The 15,624-nt window shown below is 37.5% G+C and overlaps 1 protein-coding gene across 14 annotated transcripts in view; it reads left to right on the forward strand.

The window, feature by feature from the left end:
* BBX (BBX high mobility group box domain containing) overlaps window positions 1–15,624 on the forward strand; it is a 268,690-nt gene that overhangs the window by 44,464 nt on the left and 208,602 nt on the right. The gene's annotated exons all lie outside the window — the stretch shown is intronic.

A 15,624-nucleotide genomic window follows, 5' to 3' on the forward strand; every position in this document is an offset into this window, starting at 1 on the left:
GATTTTATTTATTTATTTGAGACAGAGAGAATGAGAGAGAGAGAGCACATGAGAGGGGGGAGGGTCAGAGGGAGAAGCAGACTCCCCGCCGAGCAGGGAGCCCGATGTGGGACTCGATCCAGGGACTCCAGGATCATGACCTGAGCCGAAGGCAGTCGCTTAACCAACTGAGCCACCCAGGCGCCCTCTGAGAGGTATTTTAAAGTCTCCCAAATGTGACTGTGATTTCTCATTTTCTGTTATCTGAATTATTTTTTTGTTATGTATTTCCCAGCTATATTGTTAAATGTATAAGGATCAGTGACTGTTATTCACTCTTGGAATAGTCTTTTGGACAAAATAAATATTTCTTTATCCCTTTTAATGATTTTCTCCTTGATTTCTTCTTTGTCTGTTGTTACTATTGCTATATGTACTTTGTCTTTTCATTTGCCTGCTGCATAGTTTCACATCCCTGAATTTTAAAACCTCTGTGTGTCATTTTGTTTTAGGTGTGCCTTTTATGAATATGAACATAACTAGATTTTACTTTTTAGTTTTTAATTTAGCCTGAACATATCTCTGATTTTTTCTTTATTCTCTCTTCATTTCTACTTTTCAGACTTTTGTTGGAATGATCAATTTTCTCTGTTTTATGCTTTATTTGCTCTGCTGGTTTGAATAGCATAGATTTCTTTCCTATTTTGTGGTTACTTCTTTTGATTCTTTCTTTGGATTTTATTGAGACATAATTGACATACAACATTGTAAGTTGTACAGCATAGTGTCTTGACTTACATATAATATGAAATGATTACCACAATATGTGTAGTTACCATCCATCACCTCATATAGATACAAAAACATACATTTTTTCCTTGTGATGAGAACTTTTAGGATTTATGCTCTTAGCAGCTTTCATATATACCATACAGCAGGTTAACATAGTCATCGTTTCACATATCATGTCCCCATCACTTATTTATCTTATACTGGAAGTTTGTGCCTTTTTAAAAAAAAAAAGATTTATTTATTTACTTGAGGCGGGGGCACAAGCAAGGGGGAGAGGGAGAAGCAGACTCCCTGCTGAGCAGGGAGCCCGATGCAGGATTCGATCCCAGGACCCTGGGATCATGACCTGAGCCGAAGGCTGATGCTTAACCGACTGAGCCACCCAGGTGCCCCATTTTTCAGTGTTTTACAATTATGATCCTTTAATATGTACATAGATTAAATCTAAATAACAACACAAAGAATCAAGTAAGTTATGTTTAGTAGAGATAAAAAGTATTCTCCAAGATTGAGTAAAATCATCTGATGTATTTGTCTAAACTCTAAATTTCCTGAGGTACAAATAATAAAATGTTTATGAAAATATGTGGGCTTTGAAAATAAAACTATAGATTAGACGTAGTTATAGCTTTGTTGACTATTTTCAATAGATTTTAGAGGAAATACACGTTTTGGTTTTTCGGGACAGTTTCTATTTAAAATCCTCTTGTTGGGACGCCTGGGTGACTCAGTTGGTTAAGCGACTGTCTTCAACTCAGGTCATGATCCCAGGGTCCTGGGATCAAATCCTGCATCAGGCTCCCTGCTGAGCAGGGGAGTCTGCTTCTTCCCCTCCCCCTGCTCATGCTCTCTCTTTAACTCTCGCTCAGTCTCTGTCTTTCAAATAAATAAATTAAATCTTTAAAAAAAAATCTCTCGTTGTCTTCTTAAGTACACTAACGTTTTTTCACACCATGTGTCTCCCATTTTTGGTTTGGAATGTATACAAGGGCAATAAAAATAATTTCATAACTATTTTTTATTGAACTCTCACTATGATAAGGCAATATGGCTTCAAGGATTTTATTACTTACTCTTCCCCAAAACTAGTGGTAAGAATTATAAACATCCCCATTTTATAAATGAGAAAATTGAGATCCAGAAAGATAAACTCCATGATCACACGACTAACAGAGAACTACAGATTCAAATCCAGCATTCTCTTACTTCAATATAACATTGTGTTAAATTATATACGGGTGTAGGTTATGTCACTCTCTTTTGCAATATAGAAGCTTTAGATTGCTATTTAAGAAATGCAGTTTCAAGTACATATTTTTTTATTACCTATTAAAGTTTAGGCTGCTCTTTGGAAATTATGAAGGATAAAGCATCATGTCATATATATTTTGGTACTCCTAACACCTAGTACAGTGTCATGTATGATAATTATTTGTTGAGATGAAATAAAGGAAATTCCTCATTAGGAGTTTAATGAATGAAAATGGGTAAAAAGGTATATAACAGTATTTAAAAATCCAGCTTTCAAGTCACCGCTATTAATTTGATTCAGAGATAAAGCCAAATGCCGAAGAAGATCTATTGACCCCTTGGTGTTGTCCTTCCACATTACAAAAATACAGATTTATTTTTCAGAGGGATGACTCAAGGCTGTAGAGGGCAGTGTAAGCCAATTCAAGTGGACTTTCTAGGCTAGTGAGGTGCTATCATAGTTGCTGTTACCCAGATGTCCAGCTAGGTTTTAACACTAGCTATCCACGGACTGTTAGAATTGTTCTCCCATTTAAACATAGAGAAGGATAAATGGAAACGTGTAATAGAACCGAAGAGTTACACAAACCTGCAAATGAAGCTGGCAATTAAACACTCACTGTTTTTATTCTAAAGTCTAGTGGCAAAACCAATACCATTACCTGGATGATCTAGGCCTCAAAGCATTTTTGTCTCAGTGAACTTGATGACAAAGTTTCTTGTAAAGAATTTTCTCTCTTCTTTAGTTGTCTAATCATATAATTTTAATTAAAAATAGTAAAACCCTCAGTTGTCTTTCCCTTTTCCTCTCCCCTCCCTCACCATTTTATGAAGGCATAGACTATTTAGTTGTGTATCACATGATAAGCCATACTAAATTTAGAACACATTTAATAATGTCACTTCAGGTTATTTTTTTATTTTTTTAAAGATTTTATTTATTTATTTGACAGAGAGAGACACAGCGAGAGAGGGAACACAGCAGGGGGAGTGGGAGAGGGAGAAGCAGGCTTCCTGCGGAGCAGGGAGCCTGATGTGGGGCTCGATCCCAGGACCCTGGGATCATGACCTGAGCCGAAGGCAGACGCCCAACGACTGAGCCACCCAGGTGCCCATAAGCCATACTAAATTTAGAACACGTTTAATAATGTCACTTCAGGTGTATTTGACATTCTCTCATTCTGTTGTCAGTATTCACAGACAGTTTGATTAGGATTTGCTTGATAATATCACTTTTCTGGTGAATAAGATGTTTTTGGTCTAAATTTCAGAGTGAATGGCATAGCTTTTCATTTAGGGGGGAAAAAAACCCAAAACAAAAACTTATCAGCTCACAAATATTTCAGTTCTGGCAAAATTGCCACCACTGTTGCTCACACTGACCATCTGATGGGAATGGATATTTATGGTCTAAAGAAGTGATGTACAGGATTATGTTCATTATGTTTTGTTACATGCCACATCATCCATCCATTCCTTTTAGGTTTTTGGTTTGAAGATAAATATAATTGTCAGCACTGAAAATTTCCTAAGTAAAAATCATATCTTTGATGATTGCTGATACAGTAGTGGTCACTGGCCTGATTTCAGTGGGTGATTATGTCTGATTTAAACAATTTTAATAGGCATGTGGTCCTTGAGTAACATAACATCTCCAAAGTTCTAATAAAAATGAAAACATAAGTTTTCTAAATGTAGACAAATGAAGCATGTATGCCAGAAATGCAAGTCTTTCTTCTATGTTTGACTCTTTAAAATGTGATAAGAACCAAGGAATAGACAGCTGGGGAGAACGAACTTTATATTTTTATATCTGGTGCATGTTCTTACTTGATTTTCAGAACACCCTGTTGGTAGAGTCACGGTTGCCATTGTTATCTTTGCAGGTGGGGGGAAACTGGGGCTCAAGCAGTATGAAGGGCGTGCTTACCCTGGGGTGGCTGGTAAATCCCGACACTACCCCTGGATAGAATTAAATGGCTGTTTTACTATTTTGTTGGCACAGACGGAAGTGATTTTTTCAGTATGTTTAAGAATCAAAACCCTACCTATATTTTCTACCAGAGAATACGTTATCTGGAAATTCTCAGTAACAACATATAACTTCAGTGTCTTGACCTCACCAACTCACTAACTTTGGGTCAGTTTTCTAGTTTTCAGTTTTGCATTAGAGGTCTTTTTTTTGTTTTATCTATGGTATAGTTAAGCTTGTTTATGTACTTCATGCATACGAAGGCCAAAATTTAAGAGGATATATAGAACTATGAACAAGAAAATATTCATAGTTCTATAGGACCTTGTTCATCATTCTGTAGAATATAACAGCACAAAATTATAAGCTGGATAAGTTTGTGATGCAGATTTACTTTCTGACATTCAGTATTCTTCAGGTACAAGTCAACATTCGAAGGATTGATCTCTCTGGTTAGTTAATTTTTACCTTGTGAATTTTGTTTTAGTATTAGGGTCTTGTGTCTTTGGCTGCAAGGGACTGACCAAAACTTTTCTTATGACTTTTTTTTCTCCCAAAGCTCTTTATAAACATTAAATCACAAGAAGAAATTTATTTTTTTACTGCATCTCTAAAAGGCACATAAAATGTTACCATACCTCCTATTAATTAAAATACTAAAAAGGATCCCTGAAACACCTGTTCCTCTCTAGAGGGAGGGGGTGGACCAGTGTGTGGTAATGTTGGTGAGTGTGAAGCAGAATGTGATTCACCTAGCAAGGAAGTAAATGCACATTTGTGGCTTTAAATTGATCAAAACATTTCCAAAGAGAAAAAATCAGTAGGAATAGAAGGAAGGATTGGAAGATAAAGATATTCCGCTTGTGTCCTGCAAGGAGAGGAATTTGAGGCTTCCTTTAAGTGTATGACCATGCAAGTTACTTAAACTCCAAGTCTCCACTTTCTCATCTTTAAAACAGGATAATAACTTACGTACCTGTCCCATTGACTATTGAAAGGAATAGTGAGCTAAAATATATAAATGGCTTCTCTGCCTCTTGGCACATGGTATTCTCTAAGTAATTGATAATAACAGCAGTAGCTCTTGTTGCTGCAATAATCTTAAATGAAAATTAATTGGTACCTAAAATTCAGTGGTAGCAACAGGAATGGACAGGAAAGGTCGAGTGAGTGAAGGGTAAATAACCAGACCTCGTAAGGGCTTAGCAACTGGTGATGTGGGGTGTTGAAGTAAGGGGGGGTACCGAGGTGACTATGGTGATTCAAATATGGGGGCTATCAAAGAGGTGGTGTTCTCCCTTACCCCAAGAAAGTCGGGTGTTCAGGGAAATATCAGTGAGGCAAAGCAGTAGCTTGAAAAACTCAGGGTAACTTTTGTTTTTATTGGACACATTTGTTTTAGTAAATTTGTGATTAACAGTCACCATTTTTAAATGCTTTGAATTAAAGTACATTTTGCAGGGATGGGGGCAAAAGGGGGTGGTGTTCTGCTGCCCAAGTAATTCAAGTGTTCGGGTCTAATTTGTTTGGCTAGTGAATGTTCTCCCTAAGCAGTCAAATGGCAAAATTTCTGTTTAAAAGAACCAGCTCTTCTTTAAGACACATAGTATGTGGAAGTGTGGCCAGGTATATTCATCGCACTGTAAGAGGGAGACCGTCCGCGGGGGGGTAGTCAGGAAGCATGTAGGTGGGAAGGGTTTCCTGTTTCCAGGCAACAGTGAGGAGCTCCAGCGAGAAAGCAACTTGAATATAAATTCATTCAGGAGAGGACATTTTACCACACTGCCTTCTAGCCGGTGGGGACACAGACTTGGTTCTGGAAGACAGGGTGGAGTTTAAACTTCATTTGTCAATGGGTAAAGTTATTGGAACCCTGTTTCTCATCAGGTTTTGTGTGTACAAAAAACATCTGGTACTAGTGGCCAGGTTAGGATTTTACAACATGTTGAAAACAGTAGCACCTTCGTGTTGAACTCCTTTCTCCTTTTCCAGAAGCATGGAGCTTCCCGTGTCCTCGTTCTCCTGTCTGTCTGCTTAGAGGGCAGAGGGGCTCTTGGCCTTAGAGCAGGCTCTTTCCCTGCCGGCCTCCATCTGCAGGAAGGAGGGAGAAGCACAGCACACTTAGCTCACTGGGAGGTGCTTCCTCTCCCGGTGAGGCCAGCCCCACAGTTTCACGGGGAGCAGATGGGAGAAGAAGCCCTCCTGCTCCCTGGGCCATGGAGAGTGTGGGCTGGTCCCCAACTGGTGGCATCTTCCCTGTTCCCTGAAATGCAGGAGAGAGGTCCATTGGGAAGAGTGGAAGAAGGCATTTGCAGGAGGTAGCTACCTGATTGGGGTGGGTTAATTTTTTTTTCTTTTTTAAAGATTTTTATTTATTTGTCAGAGAGAGCGCGAGCACAAGCAGGGGGAGCGGCAGGCAGAGGGAGAAACGGACTCCCCACTGAGCAGGGAGCCCGATGTGGGGCCCGATCCCAGGACCCTGGGATCATGACCTGAGCCAAAGGCAGACGCTTAACCGACTGAGCCACCCAGGCACCCCCAGAGGTGGGTTAATCTTGAGACTTTCAAGGTAATAGGAAAGGCAGTTGTTTAAATATTGGTCCCTCAAAGATTTTCTAACTGATATGGTAACTCTGTGGGGCTTGAAGGACCGTCTCATTTTATATTCCAGCCCTCGAGCACACGGGGAGTCACCGAGTTTACGGAGCAATGAGAAACCGGGAAAGGATTACACAGGCTGGTGAAGAGTTGCCTGTGTCTTTTCTCACTTTCTCGCATTGTGTTCCCCCTAGAGTTGTGGAAGTCAGCTACTTTGCTTTTAAAATCGGCTTCTCATTGTTTCATTCTACTGCTTATGTTTAAGAGTTTTCTTCAAAATGTGAGTCAGGTGACAGGTCTTGTAAAGGGGTGAGTAAGCACCCCGGCCCATCTTGCACTGGGAATTGTCCTGTGCTCCGACAAGAGGCGAAGGCAGGTGTTCTTGTTTGAGGGTTGGCCTGGAAGAGTTGTTGGTTTTACGGCTCAGTCTGAAGCCTTCATGAGTAACTCACCCTGGGACTGTAGGTTCCATCCGCTCACCGGTTTCGTTACAGGGCCACACCAAGAGCTGCCCAGACGCTTAAGCAAACATGCAGAATCCGAGCTTTATATTGGATCCCCCTCTCGCCATGTGTCGGAAGATGAATCATCCCTTGAAGGGTCTAATCTGTCTCCTTATTGTCCTGTCTGGAAGGGTCACATTATTTAAGTGTAACTCCTGAAAGCCTGGCAGGTCTTTTCAAACAAATGTTGATGGATACGCTGCAGTCCCTCCCATCTCAACAGACTTCTTTATGCTTTTTTCTACATAGACACTTAACCTATGTTGAGGGTGCCTCTTTTATGACCAGAGAGAAGAAGTTAAAGGAGTTTAGTCCTCACGGTTTATATAGTTTGTTCTTCCCCAGTTTTGCAGCCAGCTTTTAGTCAAATGTTGAGCCGTATCCTCTTTGTAGCCCTGTCTTCATTCTGTACTTGAGTTCTCCATATCCTGCGGGAACCTTAAGAAGTTGAGTATCTTTTAAGTTTTACTATCATTTTCTTTAGAATTAATTTTTAAATCTAGTTTTAAGAACATGAGTTGGCAAGTTCTAGGGTATTTTTATTACTTATATAATTATATATTTATGGCAGTGAATTTCCCCTGATGTAACTCTGCATTATATTTGGTAAGGTCATTTTCAATCAGTGCAGCAGATTTTAAAAAGCCGATAATCTTTTAGGTAAAATTTGAGTTACTTATGGCATTATGTAGGCAATTAATTGAGTCTAGTTCATTTTAACTGCTTGGCATCATTTATAGAGTTCAAGTTCAGATATAGGAAATTATGAAAGGTTAATGTAATAAAAATAGACTACTGATGCATCATTCTTTTTTAAAAATGAAAAAATAAGGAGTTTAGTTTACCAGGAGATTATATTGCCTTTTTATCTGATTTTAAGAGACATTGCTTCTGTTGTGCTAGTATTTTAGCAGAAGATGTCTCACATCTGGGACGCCTGGGTGGCTCAGTCAGTTAAGCGTCTGCCTTCAGCTCAGGTCATGATCACAGGGTCCTGGGATCGAGTTCCACATCGGGCTCTGTGCTCAACAGGGAGTCTGCTTCTCCCTTGCCCTCTGCTGCTCCCCCTGCTTCTACTCTCTCTCTGACAAATAGATAAAATAAAACCTTAAAAAAAAAAAAGATGTGTCACATGCAAAGGTTTTTTGTTAATTTTTCCCATTCTTATTCTCACTACTGTCCTTCAGTATTGTCATCCTTGCTATTTCTTTGAATGTTCAAAATTGTTATCTTATACTAGCACATTCATGTGATTAATACATATTAACAATTTGTTTTATTTTGCTGAAGAGTCAAAAGTAAGATTTCCACAGGGGATTCATTTTAGTAAAGGAACATTATCTTTTGATGTCAGTTACACTAAACTTTAGTTGAATTCCTAATAGTTGTTTACCAAAAATATGAGTGGTACATGTATGCTATCAAGAAAAAATATCCCATGGTTTTAAAATATTAAACGGTCAGTATTTTTAATAAGACTAAATTTCATGATTTAGTCTTCTGTAATTATGCAAATAAATGTTTAAAATATGGAAGACCTAAAGTCTACCTGATATCTGATCTGAGGCTGACCTTTTTAATTGTTATTCATAAGTGAATTCATGAATGAATTTTGCTTAAAGAATAATCTATATTTAACTAGGAGCAAATTTAAACCAAACTTTTAATTTTTCATGGAAGCTGCTAGTTTTGTCTTAAAATATCTTTAATCATACTTTAATTTACTGAGCTTTTATAGAGTAATCACACTTAAGTTCTGAAGTGTAGGATGGATAAAAGAGAAATCTGAGACACTTCCCCTGCATCCTAGGAAAGGAATAGCCTTTTCTCCATTTCTGCTCAATCTTTTTTGGTGATATAGGCCAGTCTCATTCAAGATTCCAAAATTTGGGGATTTCCCTTTTGTGATCCTTTATTCATGCCTTGCTCCTAGCAAGTATGCAGTGAAAGGACCTTATTTTCTTCATTCTTCAGTCTTGCAGGGCCTAACAGTGCTTTGTACATACTAGACAGATAATAATTGTGGAATTAAGCAGAGATTTTTAAAAAGTAGCTTTAAGAATCGAATTATATGCCAAATTATAGTTAGTAGTTTGCTAATTGGACTCCTCTGCTATGGGCATGAGCTGCTGATGTTCAGTTTTTATAACATTGCATACATCCTTGGTACTTCATATCCTTGAGTTAGCTGTTTGCAAACAGAAATTTAAGATAATAAAACTTACTTGAGTTATACATAAGGAATGCAGTTTATCAGCAGTACGATAGAATTTATAGTTTATTAAATCTAATGCTTAATCCTGTACCATGTTCTTTAAGAGTAGTTGTCTGATGTTTTTTTAAAAAGAATTCTGCTATATCATTATTACCACTATTACACATTTTAAAGTAGAGTTTAGAGTATATCAATTTGTATACAGTATTACTACATCTATAACGGCACATGTTTATTTTAGGACGATAGGTATATATATGAGCCAAAATACTTTTTTTTTTTTAAAGGATCTCTAACTTAAAAAAAAAATCTTTATTTCAAAGATTTAGGAAGAAGCAATCACTTCTTAGATTGTTAGGACATCAGATATTTTGGCAAACTTTCTCTTTAATAAAATATTCATGTTAACCTGGTAAAAGTATTTTTAAAGTACTTTCTGGGGCACCTGGATGGCTCAGTCGTTAAGCGTCTGCCTTTGGCTCGGGTCATGATCCCAGGGTCCTGGGATCAAGTTACGCATTAGGCTCCCTGCTCGGTGGGGAGCCTGCTTCTCCCTCTCCCACTCCCCCTGCTTGTTGTGTTCCCTCTCTCGCTCTGTCAAATAAATAAATAAAATCTAAAAAAAAAAAAAGTACTTTCTATAGGTAGCAAGTGTTTTGCAAAATTGTTGTATGCTTTTGGAAACATTTGGCAAAAATTTGTGCAGTTTTTACCTAAAGAATTTTCAGTACACATATGGCATATATAGAAACCTTTTTTTTTTTAAAGATTATTTATTTGAGAGAAAGAGAGAGAACACAAGCTGGGAGAGAGGCAGAGGGAGAAGCAGACTCCCCACTGAGCAGGGAGCCAGATGTGGGGCTCCATCCCAAGACCCTGGGATCACGACCTGAGCCAAAGGCAGATGCTTAACAGACTGAGCCACCCAGGTGCCCCTATATAGAAACCTTTTTTTTTTTTTTTAAGATTTTATTTATTTATCAGAGAGAGGAGAGAGTGAGTGAGCAAGCGAGCGTGCATACAAGCCGGGGCGGGGGGAGCGGGAGCAGGAGAGGGAGACGCAGGCTGTCTGCTGAGCAGGAAGTCCCCTGTGGGGCTCAATCCCAGGACTCTGGGATCATAACCCTAGCCGAAGGCAGACGCTTAACCGACTGAGCCACCCAGGTGCTCCTAGGAATTTTTTAAACAATATTTTTCTGTCCCCTGGGAAGTTTGTGTCTTTGGACCACCTTTACCCATCTCTTCTGTTTCTAAGTCACATTGTATTTAGTTTCATCCAGGTGTCCAGACAATGTTTATAAAATTAAGTTTTTGTGTTTTTTTTTTAAAGTATTGATTTTTTAACAAAATAATTGAAGTTATGTCTTTGTGATTGAAAAGTTATTTTAGCCTGTCAGTTAAGTAGCCATCTTTAAAAACGCACAGCCACCCAAATGCCAAACAATTAATACTAATTTTAGGACAGCTTCCAGATACGAATTTCAACAAAGGAGAGGACTTTCTCTGTTTTTTGTTTTTAATCATGAGTGAATGGTTCTTTACTTACTAATGTCTTACTAGTATTGTTACTATAAGTATTACCGTCTTACTAGTATTTTCTACTTTAAAGCCATTGGCTTGTAAATAATAAGGTAACGTGCTAATGTTTTGTCACTGGCACTGTAATGCCAGTTCAAGTATAATGGTTGCAAGTTTAAGTGCTAGAATCTTTTGTTTTTAATAGTTTTTAACTCTTTGAAAGTTTAAGTTTAAATGTTAAACTTTTGATGATGATAATTTCCCTGCCTTGCTAAACAGAATTTAATAAACATAATTTTACTTTCTTTGGTATTTCAAAATCACTGTTATTGCTGTTAGGATTAATGGAATGGTGTAGGTATGTGTTATGGAGATATGTTGGGCTCTTTACCACACTATAAATGCTCTGTGTTGCTGTTCTTTAGAGAACGATCTGTGCTTTTAATCTTTTTTTTTTTCCTATTCCCTCATTCTTATCCTGTTTCCGTTTTGACTCTTCCCAAGGCTGTTAGCAGCCCAGTTATATGATTCTACTAAGATAATGAACCATATCACAACAATGATCAAAATAAAAATCACCATGTGAAGTTGAAAGCCCTGCCTTTAAGTATGGGACTTGTTGGGTATTAATAAAACAAATCTTGGTTGTTCAGAGGACTTTCTCTGCTTTCTTAAGCCTATGATCTTTTGTATTTTGAATAGTTAATCTCAGAAGCAGTGTCTCTGATTGACTTGGATGTTAGTTACTCTGTTAGGTTTCTTTGTATAACTCTGAGAGGCATGAACCTCACAGATAACCTAACAGCAACTCAACTGCTTATTTTATGAATAAGGAAACAGCATAAATGAATGATTTGTACCAGCAGTGCAGGATACTAGATTTTTGGAGTAATTAATGCTTTATTTATTACTTTTAAGAGCAAACTGAGTCACTGAGAATAGTTTTAAAATGTTAATTCATGTTTTAAAAATATTAATACTAATATGTTAACGCTTTTCTTCATTATAACCTGATTTCTGCTGAGCCTGAGTAGATTAATGATTCTGCAAAACAGTCTTCAGTTTTGATTTCTGGAACTATCTTTTTTTTTTTTTTTTAAAGTCTTTTTTTTTTTTTTTACAAACGTGCTAGTCATTTCAATTTTGGAGATGAATTGTACTTTTAACTTACATATAGTATCTCAAATATAATTAGTTCTGAACTTTGGCTGATTTTGCAGTTGGTTTGTTTTTAATATCTGAATCAAGTTATTGAAGTGATTACTATTTTTTTCTTTAGTTTTACACACCTTATAGAATCAAAGTTAATAGTTCTCAATTTGTCAGTCAATTATCAAAACACATTTTTCCCTTCCTCCCTGCCTTCCTTTCTCTGTTTCTTCATTTCTTCCTTCAAATGTTCATGTATAGAATCCCATGTGGTGGACACCAGAGAGCACAGCCCCTTAACCTTACATTCTACTGAAGACAGTTGATGTCAAATAATTACTTATGCATTATTTTAATTCAGAGTTTCATAAATGCTTAAAAGCAGAAGAATGGGTTGGGTAGTAAGAGAATTACTCTAAGTGAGGAGCTGACCAAATCTTTAGGAGCAGGGCAGGCTTCTTTGAGGAAGTGATGTTTCAATTGAAATCTGAATTAGTAGGCTTTTAGGAGACAAAAATGCAGGAGAGAGTATAGGAACAAGGCCTGGAAGAGGGCAGATGGAGTGGCATGAACTCCTACAGGAGCTGAGTGAGGACAGGCCAGGAGGCAGGAGGGAAACCAAGAGAATGTCAAGTCAGTAACCCAAGTGGAGGAAACAGTAAGGTATGGATGTGAACCCACTGCTGCTTTTAGCAGTCCGTAGGCCATTGGTGGTCTTACAGGAAGTCATTTTTGAAAAATGGAGAGCGTGAGAGCTGCCATACAGCAGTGGATTAGGGGCAAGTAAGAAGGGAGAAAAAGGTGATAGTTGCTGTTGGCAAATTTTTGGAAAGGAGGAAGAGAGTCAGCATAGTACCTGGAGATGGAATTGGGAGCTGATTATGCTAAGATAAAAAGGAAATATCTGTATTTCAAAGTGGAAAAAAATAGCTTCTCAAAAGGCCCATACTGTATATGTGACAGCAAATACAATTAAAAAGTCTTTAAATTATTATATTTTTGATAATTCTGATGTTTATAAGAAGCCTTTCTTTCCAATTATGGTTCTTTTAGTTAACTCAGGACTACAAAAATGTGATTGTTTCTTTTTCTGTGGTTCTTTGTTTTCATTGGAAAATGTTTTATCAAAATTTATAAATTTTAATGATGCTAAATTGGCATGAGCCACTTGAAATAATAAGGGAAATATTTCCACAATAAGAAACCTATATTTTTTATATATATATATGAGCAGTTCTGGAAAACTAAAAAGTGAATTTATTTTAATTATGTTATTAAAACATGGTAGGAGGATACAAGAGAACAAGATACTTGGTTATACTATATTTACTGCAAAGAGGAGGTCAGTAACCCCTAAACTAAGAAGTTCCAGAATTCAGTCTATAAGACTGAATCTATTCAATTTCAGATTTCAATCTATAATTACTCTTATTGGTCAGATTCACACTTTACTATAATTTTTGGACATTTTTGTGAAAGAGCAATAAAAGATCAAGTTGCAGGTATATTTTCTGATGCTCTTTCTTATACCTTTAATGTTAAACAAATGTTCTCCTTTTAAGGAATGTAGAATGTAGAATCAGAAGTGTTAATAATAAATAAATAGAGGGTAGTTATTTGGCCAAGATGATTCATCCACATGGTTCTCTTAAATATCAGTAATCTATTTTAAAGAGCTTATTTATATATTATTAACTATTTGTCCATCAGAGAATGTTAGGTTATAGGCAGAGACATATAAAATTTTTAAGTTTTAAGAGTCATTAGCATTTGAATATTAATCAGGAATGAACTTTGATTAAAAATATTCAGTCTGTTCTACATATATATCTGCCCACAAATACACATGAATTCATTTCTTTTTTTTTTTTTTTTAAAGATTTTATTTATTTATTTGACAGAGAGCAACACAGTGAGAGAGGGAACACAAGCGGGGGGAGAGGGAAAAGCAGGCTTCCCTGCCGAGCAGGGAACCCGATGCGAACAGGGAGCCCGATGCAGGGCTCGATCCCAGGACCCTGAGATCATGACCTGAGCTGAAGGCAGACGTTTAATGACTGAGCCACCCAGGCGCCCCCATGAATTCATTTCTTGAGAGATAACTCTTCATTGTATTTTTTTTTAGATCTGGTTTCTTAAACTTGAGCCAAGTAGTAGACATAGCCTCAGGTGTTAGCTAGTTCTTAATGAGCATTAAAATTTTTTTTATGTTTTACTTAGATGATAAATGTGAAAGAAATAGTGTATTTTCTAGGTCGTCTGATTAGTTAACTTATAACTGAAATTACTATTGGATTTTTGTCCCAAAGTTTGCATTTGTGTTTATGATACTGTTGACAATTAAATATGCACCTTAAGTGAATTTTTTAGCTATTAAGACATATTCCTTAGACTGCAGTCCACAGTGTTGTCTGTGGATTTATTTTTGTTGTCAAGGCTAAGTAAGTTTGAGAAACGGTGTCCTTGATTATGACTTGTGATTATTGTGTCCAGTGATATAAGCAGGTGATTTCACACTGTTGAGGGCTTTGCCATTTTATCTTGCTTTATTTAAAAATATATTGCACCAGGGCGCCTGGGTGGCTCAGATGGTTAAACGTCTGCCTTCGGCTCAGGTCATGATCTCAGGGTCCTGGGATCGAGTCCCGCATCGGGTTCCCTGCTCAGTGCAGAGCCTGCTTCTCCCTCTCCCTCTGCCACTCCCTCTGCTTGTGCTCTTCTGTCTATCTCTCTGTCAAATAAATAAATAAAATCTTTAAAAAAAAAAAAAATATATATATATATATATTGCACCACTTTCTCTGAATATTTTGAAAATTTTAACCTTTTTTGCAGATAAATGAACTTAGTTTTGGTAAGCTTTTGGAAATTTAGTCAGATAAATTGGAATGATTTGGCTCTTCTTGTAATTTTAGATAATCTGGACTAGAAATTGCTATTGTCAGAATTCCTAAAGAAGTAGTAAAGAATATGTTACAAAGTTTTTCAGGTTGCCGCCTGCTGTTAGTTATTGTGTTGGGACCTTGTCCTGAAGGAGAAATTATATGGAGGCAGATGCTTGCCTGAGCCAGGCAGAGAGCATGACTGTGGGAACTGGGCATTGGGTAAGTGGATAGGAGATAGTGGGGATCATGCCTTAACTGCAGACGCCTGCTCTAAAATCACTCAGATTCATTTTCATCTTCACTGGGCAGGCCACACCAACACAGATTTGCAGGCTCTAGGCTGTTGAGCCTCAAACTAGTTGGGGGGATAACCTAGTTGGGGAAAGCAACACTTGGAGAAAAAATGATTCTGTCTCAGTTTGAGGCAGTTGTTCATTCATTTATTCATTCATCCTTTTTTTTTTTTTTTTAATTTTATTTATTTATTTGAGTGAGAGAGAGAGAACACAAGTAGGGGGAGCAGCAGAGGGAGAGGGAGAAGCAGTCTCCCTGCCAAGCAGGGAGCCCGATGTGGGGCTCAATCCCAGGACCCTGGGATCATGACCTGAGCCGAAGGCAGAGGCTTAACCAGCTGAGCCACCCAGGCACCTTATTCATTCATCCTTCTGTCCATTTATCATTTCATCCATTCTTTATCCTCTTCATTTATACACATATTAATTTACTCATCACTGAAGTACCTATTATATGCCTGGCTTTAGA

Source organism: Phoca vitulina, unplaced genomic scaffold (genome assembly GCF_004348235.1).
Source record: "Phoca vitulina isolate PV1807 unplaced genomic scaffold, GSC_HSeal_1.0 scaffold8, whole genome shotgun sequence".
Lineage (NCBI taxonomy): Eukaryota > Metazoa > Chordata > Mammalia > Carnivora > Phocidae > Phoca > Phoca vitulina.